Below are 23,174 nucleotides of genomic sequence, written 5' to 3' on the forward strand. Positions count from 1 at the left end.
GAGTCTCACGGAGGACACGGATGTTGATGAAGGGGATTGGTCCCCAAGATCACCCCGTGATGATGTCTCTTCTGGATATCTACTGGAGATTCTTAAGCCCAAGGACGGTTGGTCTCCCCAGCCTCCATCCTCTGAGGAAATTGTGTTCCTGAAGGCTTTTGGTACGGACCAATCTGCCTCTTGGGAGGCCCCCCCCCCAATGATCCATTGATCAACTTTATTGCCCACAGTGCCTGGAAGGAACCCGATACAGTGGATCCAGTACCCAAAAGAGCAGATACGTTTTTAAGCCCATTGTCAAACAAGGCCTTTTTGTGCAAAGCAGTTCCAGTTAATGTGATTGTGGTGGCTGCCGCCACCAAGAAAGAGTTGGAGCAGAGTTCATCTGTCTGTCCTCCCATCCACGAGTAGAGAGCATTGGACAGATTTGGAAAGCGGGTGTTCACATTGACTTCTTTCAGCCTGCAAGCTCTAAATTATCTGACTCATTTTACCCGTCTCCAAAGGGATTTGATAAAGGAGCTCACCACTTTCCTCTGAGTCCATGCCCACAGAGGACTTTAAGTCCATCTCTTCCAAGCTGGCCACTATTATGTCAATAGCTAATTCGTCCATGAGGTTATTATCCAATGCTGCAGAGGGTTCTTCACAGGTTGCAGGTACAGGCATTGCCATCAGGTGTCATGCCTGGCTGTTTTTATGGGGGTTTGCAGAGGCCTTTAAGGCATCGTTCACCAACACCCCCTTTGATGGTTCCACTCTGTTTGGACCAAGCATTAAGGAAACTTTGACCCAAAGCGAGCAAGAGGGGAAGATGCTGTCTGCTGTAGGGATCAAATTCTCTACCCCCCAAAGGTCCTTTTTCAAGACCCAAAAGGGGAACAGGAAAATGTGGTTCCACAAGTCACACTCTTCCTTTCAGGAAGTTCAAAAGGATTCTTCTTCCACAGGATGGGGAAGAGGTTTCAGTGGTCGATGCCATTCTAGAGACAGAGGAGGAACCGCAGAGGTCACCAACCTCATTCAAAAAGCCATCCAAAAGGTCCCCACAGGACAGCGGGGATCTGGAACTTACTCCCACTTCCTTTTGGTACCCAAGAAAACGGGGGGCCTGCGTCCCATTCTGGACCTCAGTCAGTTAAACTTGTCAGTCAAGAAGTCGAAGTTTCGGATGGCCACTGTACAGTCCATTGTGCCTCTTCTGCACAAGAACAACTGGATGTGCTCTGTGGATTTCCAGGACGCGTACTATCATATCAAAATAGACAGGCGGTCCAGGAGATTTCTCCGCCTTCACTTAGGGGCCGATCACTTCCAATTCAGAGCCCTGCCCTTTAGACTCACCACAGGCCCCCCCCAGGTGTTCACCAAATGCATGGCAGTGGTGGCAGCTCATCTCAGGCTGCAGGGATTCCAGATGTTTCACTATCTTGACGATTGGCTGCTTATAGCTCCCACAAAGCATCAACTGGTGGAGAACACAAGCTTTCTTCTTCTCTTCGATCAGTTGGGGATAAAAGTGAATTTGGACAAATCTTCTGTGACCCCATCTCAACATCTGGAATTCATAGGCATTCAGCTGAATACTACCTCAGATATTGCAGCTCTTCCTCTCCGATGCGTGTTTCTTATCCGATCTCTCATTCAGACTCTTCTGGAGCAAACTTGTCCTTTAGTATCACTCATTCTCAGGGCACTAGGTTCTATGGCAGCAGCCATTTATCTTGTCGTACTGACCAGATACTACATGAGTGGACTCTGGTGGTTCAGTGGTCTGCCATTTTTCATCCCTTGTCAGTCCCTATTAGTCTCACTCCAATTTGTTGGAGACATCTATCATTGTGGATGCATTCCCCGGACCTCCTAGAGGGCAGGTCATTTTCTTCCCCATGTCTGACTGCCATGGTGACCATGGATGCTTCCTTTCTAGGGTGGGAGGGGCACTTCCAGGGGAAGACCATCCCAGGGACGTGGACCCTTTCAGAGACCAGGTTGCACATAAATGTCCCAGAGATGAGAACAGTCCTTCTCTCATTGCAAACATTTCAAGATTGCCTTCCTCTGGGGACAGTAGCAGTTCACACAGACAAACATGGCTGTTGTGTGGTACGTGAACAAGCAAGGGGGCACACATTCTTATCTGCATTGTCCCAAGGCCATGAGGGTTTAGGAATGGGTGATGTCCTCTGTATGCTTCCTCCTTGCAACACACATTCCCGGAGCGTCTAATGTGCTGACGGACAAGCTGAGCAGTGCTATTCTGACCCCTCACAAGTGGTCCTGAATCCTTTAGTGGCGAAGCGGATCTTCAGTCGGTGGGGCCAACTGAGCTGCAATCTGTTTGCTTCCCCTCTCAACCCCAAATGCAACATTTACTTTGCCTTGATCCCCAGGGACGCTCTGACTCGCAATTGGCCTCCGGATCTCTTTTATGCCTTTCCACCCTAACCAATAATTCAAAGAGTTTTTCAGAAAGTTTACCTTACACCTCAGGAAGCAGTTGATCCTCATTGCCGCCTTCTGGCCTCGGCAGGTGTAGTTCCCTCTCCTATGAAGCACCCTCTTGGGTGCTCCATCTGGTGCTGGATCTAATCTCCCATCCATCGCTCCATCCACCCCCCAAATCTGTAGACCCTCCATTTGACAGCTTGGTTTGTCCACTTTTAGTGATTATTGCTAAGTCCAGGTTTGCATTTTCTGTGAGGAACATTATCCTTGCTTGTCAGAAGTCTTCTACCAAGGGACTTTGTAGAAGTAAGTGGAAGAGATTCTCTGTCTGGGCTAGAGATCTGAATCTTGATCCATTTTCGGCTCCTACTTCTGACATTCTCCTTTTCTTGGCTTCCCTTTTTCAGAAGGGTGCTAGTTTCTCTACGATCAAAAAAAAAGTTGGCAGCAATTTCTAACTTTCATCTCACTGATGACCCTATCTTTTCTTCCCGGCTCTGCAAAGCCTTCTTGAAAGGTGTTTTTTTTGTTGCACCCTCCAGTCAAGGACCCATCTTCACTGTGGGATCTTATTCTGGTGCTGCAGTCTCTAACTAAACTCCGTTTTGAGCCTGCTGCATCCTGTGACTTTTTTTCCTTCTTGGAAAAGTGCCTTTTTAGTGGCCATAACTTCAGCAAAGAGAGTATCAGAATTACAGGCTCTTACCATTAAGCCTCCTTATTTAATATTTTATAAACATAGAGTGGCCTTGAAACCCAAACCTTCCTTTATGCCGAAAGTGGCCATTGAGACGAATCTCAATCAATCCAACGTCCAGTGTTCTTCAGTAATTATGCTAACAAGGGGGAGTACATTTTACGTATATTAGATGTTCATCATCAGCTTAGTTTCTGTTTGCACAGAACTAAGCCTTTTTGCCTCTCAGACTAATTGTGGCCTTTTCAGTTAACAGGAAGGGCCAAGCAATGTCAAAAATTACTATTCCCCCATTGGATTTCTCAGTACATTTCTTACATGTATTCCTCATGTGGTTCTCCTTTGCCTGGACCAGTTAGGGCTCATTCTACCAGGTCAATGGCTACTTCAACTGTCTTTGCAGCCCATCAGTCTTTGGATGACATTTGTGCAGCAGCAACTTGATCCTCTCCTTATACCTTCTTCTCTCATTACAAACTTGACTTAGTTTCTAAAGGAAGGGCTTCCTTTGGCTCCACTTTTCTTCGGCATGTCCTTCCTTGAGGCCATACGAGAATTTTGGGTAGCTGGGGACTCTGACCCATATGATGTCCTTCAAGAATGCAACTGCAGTCATAACATATGGGTTGTCCTGCCTCAGGCAGCCCTCGGTCGGCCGGATTCCAAAGTCTGGGTCCGACGTCAGCTGATGTCGCATTTCTCTCCGACATCAGAGCGGCTGGAGTACATAAGAATCAGCCGACGCCATTTTCTTCAGTCTTTCTTGCCACGCAGTGCCCAAAGCAGAAGCAGTTCGCAAGTGCCGGTCGGTCAGCTCCTGTATTCTTCGAATCCGAAGTCATCAAAAAAGCTAAGTACCCCGTTGGGGACCTTTCTTGCCTCAGCCGATGTCAGAAATTACTGAAAAAGTTAACAATTGTCTGTCTTGTGGTAAACAAATATCTCATAAGGATTTCCACTCTTACTATCTTCCTTGCCTTGGCCCAGACCACGACGTCTCGGCCTGTGTCGCCTGTGCTCTCTTCAATAAGCGCACTCTTAGGCGCCGGGCGGAGTTCGCTGAAGACTTTTTCGGCGATAAATTTGCTTATACAATGCCGTCGGAACTTCCGACATCGCAGACTCCTAAGAAACTAAAAGACCGGGACCGACATTCTCGGCCCGCGTCTTCCACCAACTCCACGCCAAAACCTACCACGAGTGCTCCGGTTCCCCCTGAGACGGTTATTTCACCGCTCCGAACCGAAGACACCGCTTTACCGACACCTCCGATACCGGAGGCCACACCGACGCCAGTTATAGATTTTCCTCCGGATACTGAAACCGAGGAAATGCCCGAGACCATTGCTGTAGATAAGGTCACTCCTGCACTTGGAGCTGCTAGGCCTCCTATGGCCATGTCTATTAAGGCCTACACACGTGCTAAGGCAGCCAGCAAGACCAAGCACCTTACTGCTAAGGCCTTACCTCAGCCTACTCCTGAAACACAAATCATGACTATGGCCGCAGACTTAATTTCCATGATTAGAGGTTCACAGGCCCATCCTGAGAGAGGATCCCAGCCTCCTCCTGATAAGAGGCCCCGGGTTGAACCCTTTGACCCTATCCCTTCAGATGAAGATTCTGAGGACTCTGTTCACTCCGATGGCCAGGAAGAGCCCTTCCAGACCTATGAGGACTCGGATGCAGAGGATTCCATCCTCGGCCTCCCTCCTTAGGATATTTCTTTTGGGGAAGTTCTGCATACCATGAGGGAACATTTTAAGTGGCAAGGCCAGGAATATTCTGATTCCAGAAAGCGCCTTCGAACCTTCCTTAAAAAGCCCCAACACAGGCCCCTGGCTATACCTCCTGTGCTTGATGTTTTGGATGACCTATACTCTGACTCCAGTGTTACCCCGGATACTCTTCCTCCTGCCCCAGCCAAACCAGACAGATATTATAGGGTCCCAGAAACACATTCTCATTTCTTTAGGGTCCATGCTGTTGATTTAGAAACTATTTCTCAGGGACCTAAAGGGGTTTCAGCATCCACCTCCAAAAATCCCTTGTCTTCCAACAGGGAAGCTAGGTCATTAGAGAGATGGGGGAAAAAGGTCTACACCTCCACTACTTTATCTATGAGAGCTCTGAATTGCCTCTTTCATATGTTTCAGTATCAGGATTACCTGTTAGATGATTTACAGAAAACATTGGCCTCTCCTGAACCTTTAGACAGGAAGTCTTTGCAGGAAGCTGTACATAATTCTCAGCAAGTCAGCAATCACTTTCTGCAGTGTGGATATGATGCATTGGAAGCTTCATGTAGGGCAACTATGACAGGGCGGTCATTCAGACATGCATGGTTAAAAGAACAACCTCTACCAGATCATGTTAAGGCAAAACTTCTTGATGCACCTTTGGAAAAGAACAAGCTTTTTGGTACTAATGCTAAAGATGTGTTAGTCTATCGAGGAAAAAGCAAAATCAGTTCAGACGGTCAAAGATTTCCTCCAGGTTCAGCCACCCAGATTCAGCAGGAATTGGCCTTCTAAAACTGGTCCTTTCCTAATCCTGAAAGATTTCAAAGGGGTAAAACAGGCGTGGCGAGGAAGAGGACAATACAGAGGTTCTTACAGGGGACGACAATGGCAACCAGCAAACCAAAGAAGTGACACAGGGGTCTCCCCTGCCCCACAGGGACAATCTCAATGACTTTCCTCTACTTCCGCTGACCAAGGAGCAAATAGAAGCTCCTTGGGGAAAATTATCTCTGTTTTCAGACAATTGGCACAGATTGACAAAGGACAAATGGATTTTGGACATTATAGCCCAAGGTTACAGGTTCCACTTTCATACCTTACCAAGAAAACAAGGCATGCCAAACCTACCACAAAACCAGAGGGCAGAGGCTATCAAGCAAATTTCTCTGCTTGCTCAGATCAAAGCAATAGAAAGAGTTCCACAACAAGAACAAGGCCAGGGATTTTACTCAAGACTGTTCCTTGTTCCAAGAAAAGAAACTCAATGGAGACCAATACTGGATTTGTCCGCATTAAACACTTTTCTCATAGTACCAAAGTTCAAAATGCTGACTCTACAGCAACTCCTTCCCATGCTGGGCAAGGGGTCTTGGCTGATTACTCTGGACCTCAAGGAGGCATACCTGCATGTCCCTATCGGACACAGCTGCAGAAGATACCTCAGATTTCTTGCAGGGCCAGAGCATTATCAATTCTCAGCATTGCCATTTGGCTTATCTACTGCGCCCAGAGTATTTACAAAATGCCTGGCTTCAGTAATTGCTCATTGCAGGCTCCAAGGGATCCAAATTTACCCATACCTGGACGACTGCCTCATACAAGTGGACGACAAATTGATTTTGACAAAAAACTTGAACTATGTCATACAATTGCTGCAGGCTCTGGGATACACAGTCAACTTCCAAAAGTCAAGACTTCAGCCATCCCAGCAAATAACCTTCTTAGGAGCCAATCTAGACACAGCCTCTCAAATGGCTTACCTGACAGAAGACAAGCAAGAGAAGTTAACTCATTATTTCAAAGGTTTGGCAAAACTCACCCAGATGACTGCAAGGGGATTCCTACAGGCCCTGGGTTACATGGCATCCTGCATTCTCCTGGTTCCATTAGCAAGACTACACATGAGAAAGCTTCAGTGGTACCTAAAAAGCCTATGGTCTCAGCACAGCAACAACCTAGAGACAACCATACCGCTCATTCCATGCCTACAAAAGGAATTCCTATGGTGGGCCTCGGTAAGCCAGGCAAACACAGGTATGTCATTCAAAAAACCTCAGATAACACAGACAATGACCACAGACGCCTCAGACCTTGGATGGGGGGCGCACATGGAGGGCAGATGTATACAAGGACAATGGTCTCCAAAGGAAACACATCTGCATATAAACCAAAAGGAAATGCTGGCAGTAATGCATGCCCTCGAGGCCTTTCGACAGCAACTTCAGAAAGGCCATCTACTGATATGGACAGACAACACCACTGTGATGTGGTACATAAACAAGCAAGGGGGCACCCATTCCTACCCCCTTTGCAGACTGACAATGAAGGTTTGGGAAAAATCACTGAGCCTAAACATACAGTTGCAATCCCAGTTTGTTCCAGGCAAAGACAATGTGCTGGCGGACAGCCTAAGCAGGAATTTCATAGATCCACACGAGTGGAGGTTACATCCGAAAATCTTCACACAACTCACCTCGACATGGGGCAGGCCAGAAGTAGACCTATTTGCCTCCCACCTCAACCATCATCTACAGAAAGTCTGTTCAAGGACATACCATCCACAAGCTTGGAAAATAGATGCTCTTTCATTCAACTGGAACTTTCTAAAAATCTATGCATTCCCACCTCTGCCACTGATGACCACAGTATTACTAAAGATCAAAGCAGAGAGGCCCAAGGGGATCCTAATAGCTCCAGACTGGCCAAGACAACACTGGTACCCACTACTACGGAGCATATGTCACAACAAAAAGTGGGCCCTACCCCAATGGCCCCTACTTTTGACTCAACACAACTTCAAAACAGTGCATCCAAACCTTCAGACACTGCAGCTAACAGCCTGGGAGATCCCATGAATAACCTCAATCTATCTCTCTCCAAGGAAGTTCAGCGGATATTAACAGAAGCTTGAAGACCATCCACCAGAAAGGTTTACTTAGCAAAATGGAAGAGATTCAGCATTTGGAATACCAGCAAGGGACATGATGCATCATTATTGAATATCCCACTCATCCTGGAATATTTGGCAGATATGCTACAGAATGGACTCTCATATTCTTCCATAAAGATACATGCTTCAGCTATCTCAGCTAGATAGAACACTGATCCGCCTGCGTTTTCACATCCTTTGTTAAGGCAATTCCTCAGGGAAATCAAGAACATTAAGCCACCAAGAAAGGCTCCAGTGCCAGCTTGGGACCTCAATTTTGTCCTAGAAAAACTGACTCTACCTCCCTTTGAGCCAGCAGCTTCAGTGGACTTACAATTTTTATCATGGAAGACAGCTTTCCTGTTGGCAATTACCTCAGCAAGAAGGGTTTCGGAACTACAGGCCCTAATGGCAACACCACCGTTCATAATCTTTCACAGAGACAGGGTCTCCTTAAGAACCAACCCTACTTTTATGCCAAAGGTGGTATCTAGGGTTTCTTTAAATCAAGCTATTCACCTGCCTACTTTCTTCCCCAATCTTGAGAGCAAAGGGGAAAGACTGTTGCATACCTTGGACATTCACAGACAACTTCGCTACTACCTGGACAGAACCAAGACCAGTAGGAAGTCTGATCAGCTTTTTGTAGCTTACGCCCCTGGAGTACAAGGAAAAGAAATTTCCAAACAGACTATTTCAAAATGGATTGGACATTGCATCAGATTTTGTTATTCCTTCCATGGGAAGAATGTTCCAGCCAATGTCAGACCACACTCCACCAGAGCTACAGCCACCTCTACAGCATTCTTAAGAGGGGTGCCTACGAAAGACATTCTAGAAGCTGCTACATGGAGCTCCATGCATACATTCTCCAAACACTACAATCTCCCTTTATATTCCAGATCCATAGCAGGCTTTGCTTCGGCAGTCCTGCAGGGTTTGATTGCCACACCATCTCTTTCCTAGAGCATTCCTCCTCCCCTAGCTAAGCTATGGTATTCAACCCATATGTTATGACTGCAGTTGCATTCTTGAAGGACATAGTACAGTTTTGTACCTACCATAAATGTAGATGTCCGATAGATATGCAGCTGCAGTCAGATTTTCCCTCCCTCCATACCCCTCTATGCCTTGGGTCCACTCCTATCCCTGTTTCTCTTAGCTGGGGATATCTGTTATGATGTATCTGTTTATTGCTTACTTATTTGTCTGGAACCCTGTTTTTGTCTTCCAATTTGATTACAGCCTTCCTTGGAGGGCACCTGGCATCTGGGGCAAGAAACACTGAAGAAAATGGCGTTGGCTGATTCTTATGTACTCCAGCCACTCTGACGTCGGAGAGAAATGCGACATCAGCCGACGTCGGACCCAGACTTTGGAATCCGGCCGACCGTGGGCTGCCTGAGGCAGGACAACCCATATGTTATGACTGCAGTTGCGTATCTATCGGACATCTACATTTATGGTAGGTACAAAACTGTACTTTATGAATGGTGATTAGGATAACATCAGATTAATACTTATGTTCTCACCATAACTTGGTGTCTGTGTTATCCATAGTCACCATTCATCATGGTCCCACCCTCCACCCCCTTTCCTGAGGGATTGTCAGGTTTTTCGTTGACCTAGTGTGGTAGCAGTTCTCTTCTGTCTGTCTTCTTTCTCCAGGGCAAACTTGATCTGAGGGACTACAGGGTAGCAGAGCATTATGGGAGGGGAAAAGCTTGAGCTAAGCTGTTTAAGTGTGCCGGCTCTGCTCCGATGTCAGATCCTAGAAACATACGTGATGAATGGTGACTATGGATGTCGGATCCTAGAAACATAGGTGATGAATGGTGACTACGGATAACACAGCTACCAAGTTATGGTGAGTGCATAACTATTATTATTTTACTCTTAACAGATAAGATGTTGCAGCTACCCAATTTTCAGTGCCCATTCTGACCTGAAACTCACCATAACTTTAGATGGTGATAGCTCTCAGCTGCTTCAGCATGTTATGAAGTTTTCAAGAGGAGACCCATAAGACAGGTCCCACTTTTGATGTCTTTTGCCCTGCATAAAGTTTTTAGAGAAAACATACAGCAGAATAAAAAATAATGTATGTATCTGGCAGGAAAATTAAACTTGGCATATTTACCTATAACATAAAATGACAGCAAAAATGTCTTTCTGGGAAATAGTATATGTTTGAGTTGTTTGTGTTATGATTTGTTTATAGTCCGGTTTTGCCAGCCTAGAAAAAGAGCACAGTGTGTATGTTTGAATGACAAAAGCGAAGCACCCAAATAACGGTGTAAGATGACTGGCGATACTTGGAAGTAAAGGACCATACCTCTGTAACTGTGTAAAATATTATAGTAGATTTCAAAGAATACTGTGTCGTGAACTTTGGCTTGAAAACACAGCTGGCGATTCTACATGTAAGTACACTTGCACTTTATTTCTGATGTAACAACACCTCAGTAAAGGAATATTCTAGATCATTGTTGTACTCTGCATACTGAGCAGAAGTTCTTCTAGGCCATTATTCTGTTCTACATATTGAGCAGACATTCAGCATGTCAGACACTGACAGTGAATGCTTTGAGAAAATGGATATGTTGCCTATATATAAAAGGCCAGTTCTCATCCCTGATTTCACTGTGAAAATTGTAGGTTGCAACTACAGCACATTAGCTATAAAAAAACATGAAAACACTTCCAATTGCATTCTGTAAGGAGTGTATGATTTTTGATGTAACGTCAGCTGAGTAAAATAGACTTCTGTTCTAGGCCATCATTGTACTGTGCATACTGAGCAGACAATCAATACCACATCCACAGTGGAAAGGGAGTATAATGCAAAATGTCAAATTGTGGCAGCAAAGTCATGCAAATGCCTGTATCTCAGTCCATCTATGAGACTTCATTGTGAAGCTTGAAGTTTCGTAACAACATGTTTGTTAGCTACAAAGTGCAAGTAACAGTGCTATTCTGCCCTTTGGAATTTAATTGCAGCTCAGTGTTGAATATGAATGTACCAGTTAACATGAAAGTGTGGTATTATAACCCCAGCATGTTACAGATGAAATAAATATATATTTCTATTAAAATATATATGACATTTATATGTGGTCAAATGAGGAATTAATATACATTTTGGACTTTAGTTTTATCCATTCTGCTTGAGCAGAGATTAAACAGTCCCCAAATGGAAAGTGGGTATAGTACCAGACAGTGGTAATAAAAAAAGATAAAACAATAGTGTAGGTCAATTCCCCTAAGGCAGGTCATGATAAAAAAAGGTGGTATGGCAGAAAGCATGATAAAGGAATTCCATTCTACCCCCAGTGATTTCATTTCATGTTAGCTTTGGTTTACATGGCAGCACATACTTCTCTGTATGTAGAATACAGGCATTACTTTTCATGCAGTACTATAAATGTTGTATTGACTGCAAAATAAGAATGATTGTTTTTCCCTTTTGGGTGTTGTGCCAGATTATGACAACAGCGGCACTCAGAAACATTGTTTTTTGGTAGTTGTATACAAGAGGCTTTTGTGGCAGTTCACGTTTAAAACAATCATGGAATTCTAATAAGGTAATCTGGTATAAAACATGCTCATTAATGCCATTCTATCCCCAAGGATTTCTGCATTTAAATTCTGGTTTACATTGTAGCACATTTCTGCATTTAAATTCTGGTTTACATTGTAGCACACTCGTCATTGTCCATATGCCAAATATAAACATCATCTTATAGGCAGGAAAGAGCCGTCCTTTGCTAGGGAAATAAAATTGATTTATACATCTGATGTAATGCTAACATAATATTGGCTGCATTCTGCCACATTCAGTAGAAGTTGTATTGTACACCTATAAGAAACAGCGTGTAATCCAGTATGGCAGCCTGGCTCATTTCTGTGGTCATGTAGGCCTTTGGTTGTAACTGTCAAAACAAGGTTGTCTCTCCTTTGACATTTTCTAGCAAAAAAAGTCACAGAACAGCGGCATACTGAATTTTCTGAATGCCAAGTCAGAATTCTGTGTAATGATTTCCTTTTGTCTGTGATTGAGTTTTAAATGCTAGGAATCATTGTGCTTTAAAAGAAAAATAAATTTGTGACTTTATATGTTACATATTTGTCCCTGTGGGAACAATAAAAGTGAATTTTGTTTTATGAACTAAACCTAAATATATCTGCATTACATTAGAGGGGCTGTAAAATTAGGAAGTAATTTGAAAATCAAAACTTGGGCTATGTTTTTACTGTGTTAACGTACAGCCTCCACTAGCTTCAGCCCCTTTTGCTCATGTACTGTCCTAGTGGAGTGTGACATGTCTGAGGGGGGTACCCCCCCCTCTTTGAATTTGAAGAAGTCACATACATTATTATGACCACATTGCACAGAGTGATGCACTCAGTCAAGTTATGCTGACATATTCAGCAGTGAGCTTATAGCTTTCCTTTGTTTTCATACACCCCTCAAATATTTCCCTTTTCTGTGTGCTTATTGTCTCATTGAGAAGAAAGTTAAAGGTACAATTGCTACAGTAATGTATTTCAGCTTCCTGCTGCTAAGCACATATTATGCTTTCCCAATAAGCTATATAATTTTTATTCAAAGATCATGTGACTGCCGTTTGCCTTTTTTTTTGCAGTTTGCCTTCTTACCCCTTCACCAAAGGATAGCCACCACCTGTGGTGTTTTATTGTGAGGGCAATGAAAGAAACAGAATTCCCCATGGTAAAATCATTTGTCAGCTAATTTCTTATAAAGTGAATATTTGCTCTTTACAAGTGTGAATCCATAACTGGTTTTGCAGCCAGACATTCAGGGTCAAGTATGTCATTTACCAGATGTCTCTTTTGAGAGATTCCCATGACACATTGTTGCAGCCATTTTTGTTTAATCTCTTTATGCTTACACTGCTCTTGCAGCCTGCCGTTTTGTGTTGCAAGTTTACAGATGATAGAGACTGCAGTCTTCGTCTTTGGCATCAGTGATCACATGATTCTTGATTCTACAGGCACAAGTGGATGGTTTTATAACATGACTAGATAAAGTGTTAGCATCAAGAAGAGTGTATTGTTCATTTTACAAGAATAAACAGAGGATGTCTATACATTAATGATAACATGTGCACTGTTGAGTGCTGTAAAGATGTAGGCATGGTCTCAAAAGACCCCTCATTTGAAGTAAGCATACAAAATATTTGTAAAGGAGTGTTTTGATATTATGACACTAGGCCTTCATTCTGTCTCATCAAGAACAGCAAGATGGTTTAATGCCTATATTACATTCATCAGACGTATGGAGTATGATGCTTCCTGCCCCTGCTTTAAAAAAAAAAAACAAAACAAAAAAGTGAAACAGCTTTGGTAATTTCTTTATAATGAAAAAAGTGGGTTTGTAAAATGTTGGCAGATGCTCAATATTTTCTCCGTGTTATGGACTTGTGAGGGGGGACTTAAGTCTTCATTGTTAACTTCAGGAATGTGTCTTTGAATCTGTTGTTTGTCATTGTTTTGGTACCGGTGATAGCTTATTTTTGCGTGCTAAAATTGCAGCCACTTCCCTGAAGAGCAGTGTTTCTCATCATACTTGTAGACATGTTGGTACTTTGCAAACTAGGTGACATAATCACTTCAGTAAAATGTTTTTAATTTCTCAGAGTCAGACTACAAAAAATAAACACTTGGTGCCAGTAGTAATGACTGCACATTTAATGTCAGTAAATATTATCTTACTGATATTTTGCAAAAGGGACAGAAGTAATGTTTACAAAAGGGTTAAATCAAAAATTATTCCATCATTAAAGATCTGTGGGCAGTAGTAGACAGCAGTTTAAACTTTCCAACTTTGACTACTGTGTACATATCCAAGTTTGGAAGAGTATTCTGTAGCTTCTAAAGGGCATGTGTCATCACTTCAGCAAGATCATTGCATCAGTGTATACTCCGCCCATCTAACCTATTATTGAATATAGAACTGTCTTGTAATCTTCAAACAAACCACATGAAAGAACTTGGAAGGTTACAGCAATTCCTTAGTAAGAAAAAAAAGTAGGTTGAGAAACTTGAACTCTTCAAAAAGGCTTCGGGAGCAGTCATTTATATCCTTGTTTTGTTGCATGCTACTTGGGTATGACCTCTGCCTGGTCTGTATGGTACTATCTCATCAGGTTGTGTTTAAAAGTCAGTGTCTGGAACACTTTATAGGGGAGGGGCGAACATGCTGAAAGTAAAAAAGAAAAACACAAAAGGCCAGGCACCAGAAACCTCTGCAGCTGTAAAAAACGAAGAACAGGATACACACAAAGCTGCTTGAGAGTAGGCTCCAGAATCCACAATGAACTTGAAAAATACCAGGAAATGAATCTATGCAGAACTGCTTTATTACAACACACTAGCGCTTTCACAAAATGCTTCTTCAGGTGTAAAACTGATACAAAAAACCACACCTTAAATAGCCAGGTTGAATAATCACGATGCACTCTAATTAACTTTTAAAAGGGAGACCTTAAAATCCGTTTAAAACATACATATACACTACATATACACTATTAATGAAACATACACCCTGCATAAAGAACAGATATATAACAATATATATATAAGCACATTCTAATGAGCATATAAGCATATTTAATAAACAATCTACGATTATTATAAAATAGAAAAATAAAAAATATAAAAAACAAATAAATAAATAAAAGACAGGAATTACCTATGTAGAGCTCTCTTACCAAGAACAGGCTTCAAAGGCACCTGTTCATTTAAACCATGACCATTATTGGCTCTAAGCATGACTATCCACCTAGCCTCTACTTCCTCAATTCTAGCTCTAATATCACCCACTCTAACACTCTCATATGTCCTAGAGACAACCATAAACATAAACTTATGTTGTACTCCCATATTTTGTACATGCTTAGCTAAAGCATTAGTATTACTCCCTTTACCTATATGGTAATAATGCTCTCTTATTCTATCCTTTAGAGAACGATCTGTCTTGCCAACATAGAAACATCTACAGGCAACACAGTTAGCTAAATAAATCACGTGCATAGTTTCACAGTCAGCCTGAACCCTGATGTCATACACTCTGCCTGTGTCAGGATGTGCAAAGAAAGGCTCTTTATTAATGTACTTGCACTGCGAGCATTTACCACATGATCTAGTACCAGGTACTGTTGGGGCATACTTTACTTCCTTAACATTACATAACCTTCTTCTTAGATTCTTCTTATTCTTAAAAGTGAACTGAGGTCTGGGGCCTATAATTTCACTTAATTGCGGATCAGTTAACAGAATATCCCAATGTTGGCTAATAATTTCAGTATACCTCATAACATCTCTTGAATAAGGAATACAAACCTTAATATTATTTGCTCTATTGGTATTGCCACCAGCTAACCTTTTTGAAAAATACGTTTGGCCCTACTCTCTCTCAGTTTAGAGACTTGAGTAGCATTATACTCTACCATCCCATAATCGTAACCTCTCTCTGTAAGCTCATTAATGGTCTTATGTTTCTGCTCTTCAAATTCGCTATTCTTTGCACTCAATCTAGAAGCCCTATAGAATTGATTCTGGACTACATTTCTAAAGACATAGTCTGGATGCATGCTATCCCTAGATAGCAAACTATTAACGTGACATTCCTTTCTATATAGTCTAGCTGACATCACATTAGAACTGTCCTTTTCCACTATCACGTCCAGAAAATTTATACTAGCATCTGAATAGTTCAAAGTGAACCTCAAAAAGAGGGTGGTACTGTTAATGTACTCAACAAAACTCATTAGTTCTAAAACAGAGCCTCTCCACAAAATAAAAAGGTCATCTACAAACCTTCTATAAAAAACCTTCTATAAAAAATAATTAAATCCGTTAGAGTGGGTGATATTAGAGCTAGAACTGAGGAAGTAGAGGCTAGGTGGATAGTCATGCTTAGAGCCAATTATGGTCATGGTTTAAATGAACAGGTGCCTTTGAAGCCTGTTCTTGGTAAAAGAGCTCTACATAGGTAATTCCTGTCTTTTATTTATTTATTTGTTTTTTATATTTTTTATTTTTCTATTTTATAATAATCGTAGATTGTTTGTTAAATATGCTTATATGCTCATTAGAATGTGCTTATATATATTGTTATATATCTGTTCTTTATGCAGGGTGTATGTTTTATTAATAGTGTATATGTAGTGTATATGTATGTTTTTAAACTGATTTTAAGGTCTCCCTTTTAAAAGTTAGAGTACATCATGTGATTATTCAACCTGGCTATTTAAGGTGTGTTTTTTTGTATCAGTTTTACACCTGAAGAAGCATTTTGTGAAAGCGCTAGTGTGTTGTAATAAAGCAGTTCTGCATAGATTCGTTTCCTGGTATTTTTCAAGTTCATTGTGGATTCTGGAGCCTACTCTCAGCAGCTTTGTGTGTATCCCATGCTGAAAGTAAAAGTTACAGCTAAATAAGTCAGTGCCATTATTTCTTGAGTAGTGTACACCCACTAATAAAACTTCCTTAATGTGACTGCTATTTCTGTAGTTTTGTTCACGTAAGCCCATAATTATAAGTTAGCAGTCAGAACTTTAAAGGGGCCTAATAATAGCGTTTTATACTAAGTAGTTGTGGTAAATGTAAATAGCAATACAATGGGGCATATAAAAATGGCAATTCAAATTCAGATCCTGACCGTCTTAAAGAATTCTCACAATGCCAGTTACATTTAGCTTGTGCTGAATTTTGAAAGTGCTGTGAAAGAAACTCACAAATATTTAATAAATAAAACTTTTCCCACAGCTAGTAAACAGTGGTACAATGGGACATAAAAAAGGCACTTCAAAATGTAGCTACTTATGCCACCAAAAGTCATCTATTAGAATCCACACAATGACAGTTGCATGTATTTTACTTAAACTGAATTTTGAATGAACCAGGAAGAAAAGATTTTGCAGCAGAGAGTTGGTCAGGTGGAGGTACGAATACTTAAAAGCTGAATGCAGGGTGTCATTAAGACTGTAGGTCCTATACAGAAGAATTGACAAGCACAGCATCCCTTGACTTTTCATTTCAAGCAGATGTAGAGAAAGCAGCAACAAGTTAGTTCAGTTGGTTGGTCTCTAATCCTTTCTAGTTTATAAACTATTTCCCCAATGAGGTTGTGCAAATCTAGAGCCAAGTAATTACTCCAAGCATGAGTGATCCAGAGGTGCATTCTTAAGTACGTTTGAAGCACTAGAAATGTATCTCAGTCAACCTGCAACTGTAACCTTGAAGATTCTAATTCCCTCAGCTCCTTTTGCCACTTTTAGTAACTCTCGCTCCATTCAGTCACTTAAATTTTTACCCTAGTCCACACCACCACCACCACCACCACACAGACAAACACAGCATAACTCGGAGAGACAGGAAGGGAAAGAATGATGACGGCTCATCTGTATAGGCTGCCTGAAGGGAAAAGTTATAACTAAGCAGCTCAGTAATGTCATTTTATAAGCATTAATGTCCCAGAGTGGGCAGTTTAGGAAAGTAACTGAGTTATAGGGCCTTCCCACACCTGAAAAGTATTTTAATTCCTATAATGCCCACACTAGAGGAAATCGTCTCTGCACTTATTTTACGTTATTTTTATTTTATTGCATGTGTGTGTGTGTGTGTATGTATATGTATGTATATGTCTATATATATATATATATATATATATATATATATATATATGTATATATGTTTGTGTGTGTGTATGTATCTCATTCGCTTTATATACAGGTATGCACATTGTTTTAATTTAAAAAGATGTTGTGTAGTTTGTGTGGAGGAGTTTAGAAAAAGTTATTTTCCTTATTTATAGTGGTATTTTTCATTTAATTGTTATTAAATCTGTATATGTTTCCAGAGCTGCATAAGTGTGTCTGTGTACTTATGTGTATATCCATGTGCGTATCTCTCTTTAAAATGTGTTTTAATCTAATCCTAGTAAGCAACATTTGCCACTGTAGTACTTAAAGGTCATGGGCAAAGTCATGAAATTAAATGAGACTTCTGCTGTAGCATGGCTGTAACCCTACTGCTTTATAACCGTATGATCTGATGATATAAATTTTCATTGATTCTTCAACATATGGGCTCAGATCTCATCCTCGGATCCCACTCGGCTGCTGTTCTACAACTCGTGGAAACCACAAATGATCAAAATCCTCCTCTACCCATAATGCTGTAGATCCCCACCTCCTCCAGATCTTGTTTCTCACCTTTGGAAATGGGCATGGTCGCTGCAGCTCTTAAGCATATTTGTTGTTTTGTCTAACGATAAGTACCTTCTTTAGCTATATTTTGTATAGAGAGAGCAAAGTATCCGTATTTTACCTTTTACCAAAGTTGGTATCTCCTTTGGACCTTGCCGTTTCTCGGCAAACTCCCCTTTCTACTTTTCCCCCTTGTCAGTCTGTCTTCTCATTACCACTTGTCTGTATTTTTTTTTTTTTTTTACAGTTACCATTGTTGGTAGATTTTTTGAGTTTATAATGTCTTAAAACATTTTTTATAGATATATATATGTGTGTGTGTGTGTGTGTGTGTGTATATATATATATATATATATATATATATATATGTTATAATTCCTTTGTTGTCTTGTTTTTCTGTTTTGTCTTTATTAAAGACAATGGCAGATAAACCTTCAGGTTTTAAATGTGAAAAGCATGGGCACAAGATTCCCCTTGTCTGACGTCCATCAAATTTGTGTCTATTTAGGTCTGGAACATTTACAGGCCTCCTGTTCCATCTGAAAGTCTTTTAATCTGAGGGACCTAGTGGACTGGAAAAGTAAATTGATTCTAAAAGGCCTCATTCTATCGGCCTTTTCAGAATCTCTTTCTGGAGTTCAACTCTAAACTTGCTTAGAAAGGAGGCAAGAAAAAAGTCTTTTGATCAGGTTGGCTATTTGTACTGTTCTTTGGATCTGACCTCGGAGCAGAGAAAAAAAAGAGTAAAATGTATTCGGATCCAACACACCACAACTCATCAGATCCTACCACTTCAGACATCAGGTCCCATCTCTTCAGATCCTGCTCCGTCAGAGCCTAAACTACTACTCAGAACCAGATATTCATCATCTCTAGATCCAGTCCCATCTCGCCTTCCTTCACCATTCCTAGAAAGACACCGTTCTCCCTCCATCACCTCTTCCTGTTCCTGCAGAAGTCTTACAGAAGTAGATGTGGATAGAATGATGAAGTTTCTTTAGACACAAAAACAGATATGAGCTCTCCCAGCCCCGACCCCAGTGGGTCTGGAGGCCTTGACTTGCACAACTCCACCTATTTTGGTTCCTTCTCCAATCCTTCCTTTGGTTTTGGAGCCCTTAGATTCGAGTATCCATGTGCAGTCTGCTTCAGATCCAAGGATTTCTGTTTCCTCAGATCTGATGCCTTCTCTGAGTGTAATGGTTCTGAATGTGTCGGAGTTGGAGGTCTCTCAGACCTGAAGCTTTGTTGCTGGATCTGGGGGTTAGGGTCAACTCTGAAGTTTTTAGAGTTGTCTCTTCTTCTCGGAGCCTCAGCATTTTATAGCTTGGTTCCAATTCGTACATCAAGGGGGTGGTTGCTTCAGGGCGGAGGGAGCCATCAGGCCAGAAACACGTCATCTTGGCTCCAACAGTTTAATTCTCCCCAGGGCATTCTACCTTCGAGGTGGTAGGGAGAGTTTTCTCATCTAAAGATCAGATGGTTCCTCCCCCCTCGGTTATTCTTTCTGTTTCTCAGATGTCTTTGTGTCGTGAGCCTCAGCATTCACATGGGCAGCCAGCCTAAAGTCTTCAGGCGTCCACACACAGTATTCTTATATCTTCCGATACTTCTCCAGAGCATCCAAACAAAGAAGTCCCTAGGAAGAAAAAGTGCAAGAGGCGGCACTTGGACTCCCCTCAGGAGTTGGTCATGGAGGATACAGATTTTGATGATGGAGAAGGGTCTCCAAGATCAGCTAAAGATGTCTCATTTGGAGACATTCCGGAGATCCTGAAACAATGGGGTGGTTGGTACACCAACAGCCCTTCCCAAGAAGAATTGGTATTCCTGGAGGCATTTGGTGTTGGCCCATCTACCTCCTGGGGACTCCACCCTCTCATTGATGTGATCTCTCAATGGGCATGGAAGGAACCAGATTCTGTAGATCCTATCCCCAAAAGACCAGATGATCCAGCACCAAAAGAGAGGGAGGTTTGGAACAAATGAGTACTAGTAGATGCTATGGTTTTGGCGACAGCCACCAAAAAAGAACTCTCAGAACAGAATTCTTCTGCATGCCCCCCCCCCCCCCCACACACACACACACACACACACACACACCAAACAGGGAGCCTAGGGCTCTGAACAGATTTGGGAAGTCGGGTGATGCATCAGCAAATTTGCTGTTTTAAGTCCCCGAATTACTTGGTGCAGTTTGCTAGACTGCAGAGGGATTTGATCAAGGAGCTGTCAAAAACTCTGTCAAAGACTAGTACTGCTGACGTGGAGTCTTCTATAGCTTCACAGTTAACACAGCCTTCAGTCCATTTCAAATTCTTCTAAGAGGCTCATATCACATTCAGCTGAGGGAGCCTGAAGAGCAGAGGGTTCAGGCATTTCCATCAGGAGACATGCCTGGATGACCCTGTGTGATGTGATTTTAAGGAACCCTTCAAGTCCTCTTTCATCAATGCTGCTTTTGATAGAAGTTTGTTATTGACCCCAAGGTTAAGGACACTCTCTGCAGGTGTGAATAAGATGGAAAGACCCTGTCTACTGTTGGTGTGCTTTTTTTTGACTCCTTAAAAGAACCTTTTCCAGGAATCAACAAGGTGGTTGAAAAATGTGGCTCAGAAAATTCCATGGTCTGTTCCATGATACATGTGGAGAAAGTTCCCCCAAGGGCAGAGGGGGAACTCCAATGGAAGATGCTGTCTGTGTGGCAGAGGGGGTCCGCAGAACCAGGGGTCCAGGGATTCTTTCTGGGACGGACCCTATCAGCGCTCCTGAATGGAAGCCCAATTGCCCACCTCTGGAGGCAGTCAGGTTGCTTAACCCTGCACCAGACAGCCCGGCAAGATATAACAAAAGATACTTGGGTGCACAGGATTATTTCCAGAGTCTATATAATTCCCTTCTCCCTGCTGCCACTGCTACAGAACAAAATTCCAGACTTTCCACCCAGTCAGAGAACATCAGCTTTAGAAATACAAAAGCTGCTAGACAAAAATGTCATCCAGTAGGTCCCCCAGAACAGAAAGGATCCTGAACTTACTCAGGTTTATTTAGTGCCAGAAAAGACAGGGGGCTGGAGACCAATTCTGGATCTCAACACACTGAACAGGTTGGTTCAGCATACCAAATTCCAGATGGTCACTGTTCAGTCCATGTTGCCTTTCACAAGGATGACTAGATGTGCTGTATAAATCTCCAGGATGTGTACTATTGCATAAAAATGAACATATGGTCCAAGAAGATACCTATATTTCCAGCTGGGAGCCAGTCACTACAGATCAGAGCACTGCCCTTTGCTCTCACCCGCAGCTCCCAGGTTGTTTAGTAAGTGCATGGCAATAATAGCAGCTCACTTCAGGTGTTTCCATATATGTACGACTGGCTCCTCACCGTCTCAAACAAGCATCTACTGATCATAGCTGTGTTCCAGTCTAGGCATCAAATCAACCACAAGAAATCTCAGCTTCAACCGTCTCAATCCCTAGAATTCATAAGAGCCAGTTTCAATACATCATCAGTGATAGCATCTGTACCCTTACCAAGAGTTCAAACCATCCGATTTCAAGTCAGCAGAATTATTTAGAATTCATCCCTACCAGCCTACAGGATGTTACAGACCCTGGGGTCTGTGTCTGCAGCAGTAGTTCTGCTCCCACTAGTGAGATACCATATTGGAATTCTTCAGTTGGCATTGACAATTCAGTGGTCCATCTTACATCAGTCTTTGTCCACCAAGATCATTATCACTCAGGTTTGCAAAAGATTCCTTTTGTGGTGGATTCATTCCAATCAAGTATTGCAAGGTCATCCATTCATCCTCTCTCTACCCAAGGCCGTAGTAACCATGGACACTTCCCAGATCGGGTGGGGGGGGGGCATTTTTCGGGGAAGACTGTTCAAAGTACATGATCCCCGAAGAGGCCAACTTACATATCAATGTCCTGGAAATGAGAGCAGTACTGCTAGCATTGCAGGCATTTCAAGACTCCCCCTTCTGAAACTATTGCGATACAGACAACATGTTGGAACCAAACAAGGAGGAACCAGATCTTACCCCTTGTGTTGAGAAGCTATGAGAGTGTGGCAATGGGCAAGTTCTTCAGACAGATTTCTGATAGCAGTGCATATGTTTGGGAAATCTAACATGATTGCAGACAAGTTGAGCAGGTCCATTTTACTACCTCACGAGTGGCCTTCTCAACACGAACTTCATGACACCCATGCAGACGGAAACTGAAAGTTTGACTGCTGAATCTTACATTAAGGCACTGTATGAGCGCATCCACTCTTGCATGAATCGTGCCATCCCAAATAGAACCAAGACACTCTCCTCCAAAAAAAGGAAGCTAATCTGGTGGGTCCCCTGCCATAAACAAACTTTACAACAAAAGGAAGAAACTGTTGCAGAAAACAGGAAAATCCCAGGATGCAAAAAACTCCCTTTCCAGCCTCAGTAAGAAGTTGAGATCCCTCATAAAATCCTCCAAAGCTAGTTATGAAAATAAAATTCCCAAAGATTCCAAAGACAACCACAAGGCATTCTGTAGCTATGTCAAAAATCTAAATGACAATGCTTAGATCTACTCTGAGCTACAACAGAATGGCATTAAATATACTGATCCCAAGGATATTGCCAATATCCTAGCAGATCGATTCAGTGCCAGCTTCACCCCCTCTCACCCCCTAAAGGGCCCATCTCAGTACCAAAAGATTGCCAAATTCTGGTAATAATAGCCACACAGGTAAAAAACACACTCTCCAAAGCTAAGAATACAGCATCCATGGGACCAGGCGGAATCCCAGGCTGTGTACTACATGAACTACAAAATGAACTAGCACCTCACCTAAGTGTCTTGTTTAATCATAGCCTCACCTCAGGCTTCATGCCCACTGAGTGGCGCACAGCTACAGGTGTCCCACTCCACAAGGGGGATCCACCTTTGATCCTGGGAACTACTGCCCCATCAGTCTGATGAGCCTGATCTGCAAGGCCATAGAATGCATTATCACGGAACTTATAAACATAGACATTGGCAACCTTCAAACACTGGACCCCACCCAGTTTGGATTCATGAAGGGCCGATCTTGTCTCCTGAACCTAATTGACTTCTACAATTCCGTCTCCA

At 42.3% G+C, this 23,174-nt stretch overlaps 1 protein-coding gene across 7 annotated transcripts in view; it reads left to right on the forward strand.

Moving 5' to 3' along the window:
• Positions 1 to 23,174, forward strand: part of MARK2 (microtubule affinity regulating kinase 2) — a 2,737,523-nt gene that overhangs the window by 2,680,685 nt on the left and 33,664 nt on the right. The window lies entirely within an intron of this gene.

This window comes from Protopterus annectens, chromosome 6.part1 (genome assembly GCF_019279795.1).
Source record: "Protopterus annectens isolate FY-2018-M chromosome 6.part1, PAN1.0, whole genome shotgun sequence".
Classification (NCBI taxonomy): Eukaryota; Metazoa; Chordata; order Ceratodontiformes; family Protopteridae; genus Protopterus; species Protopterus annectens.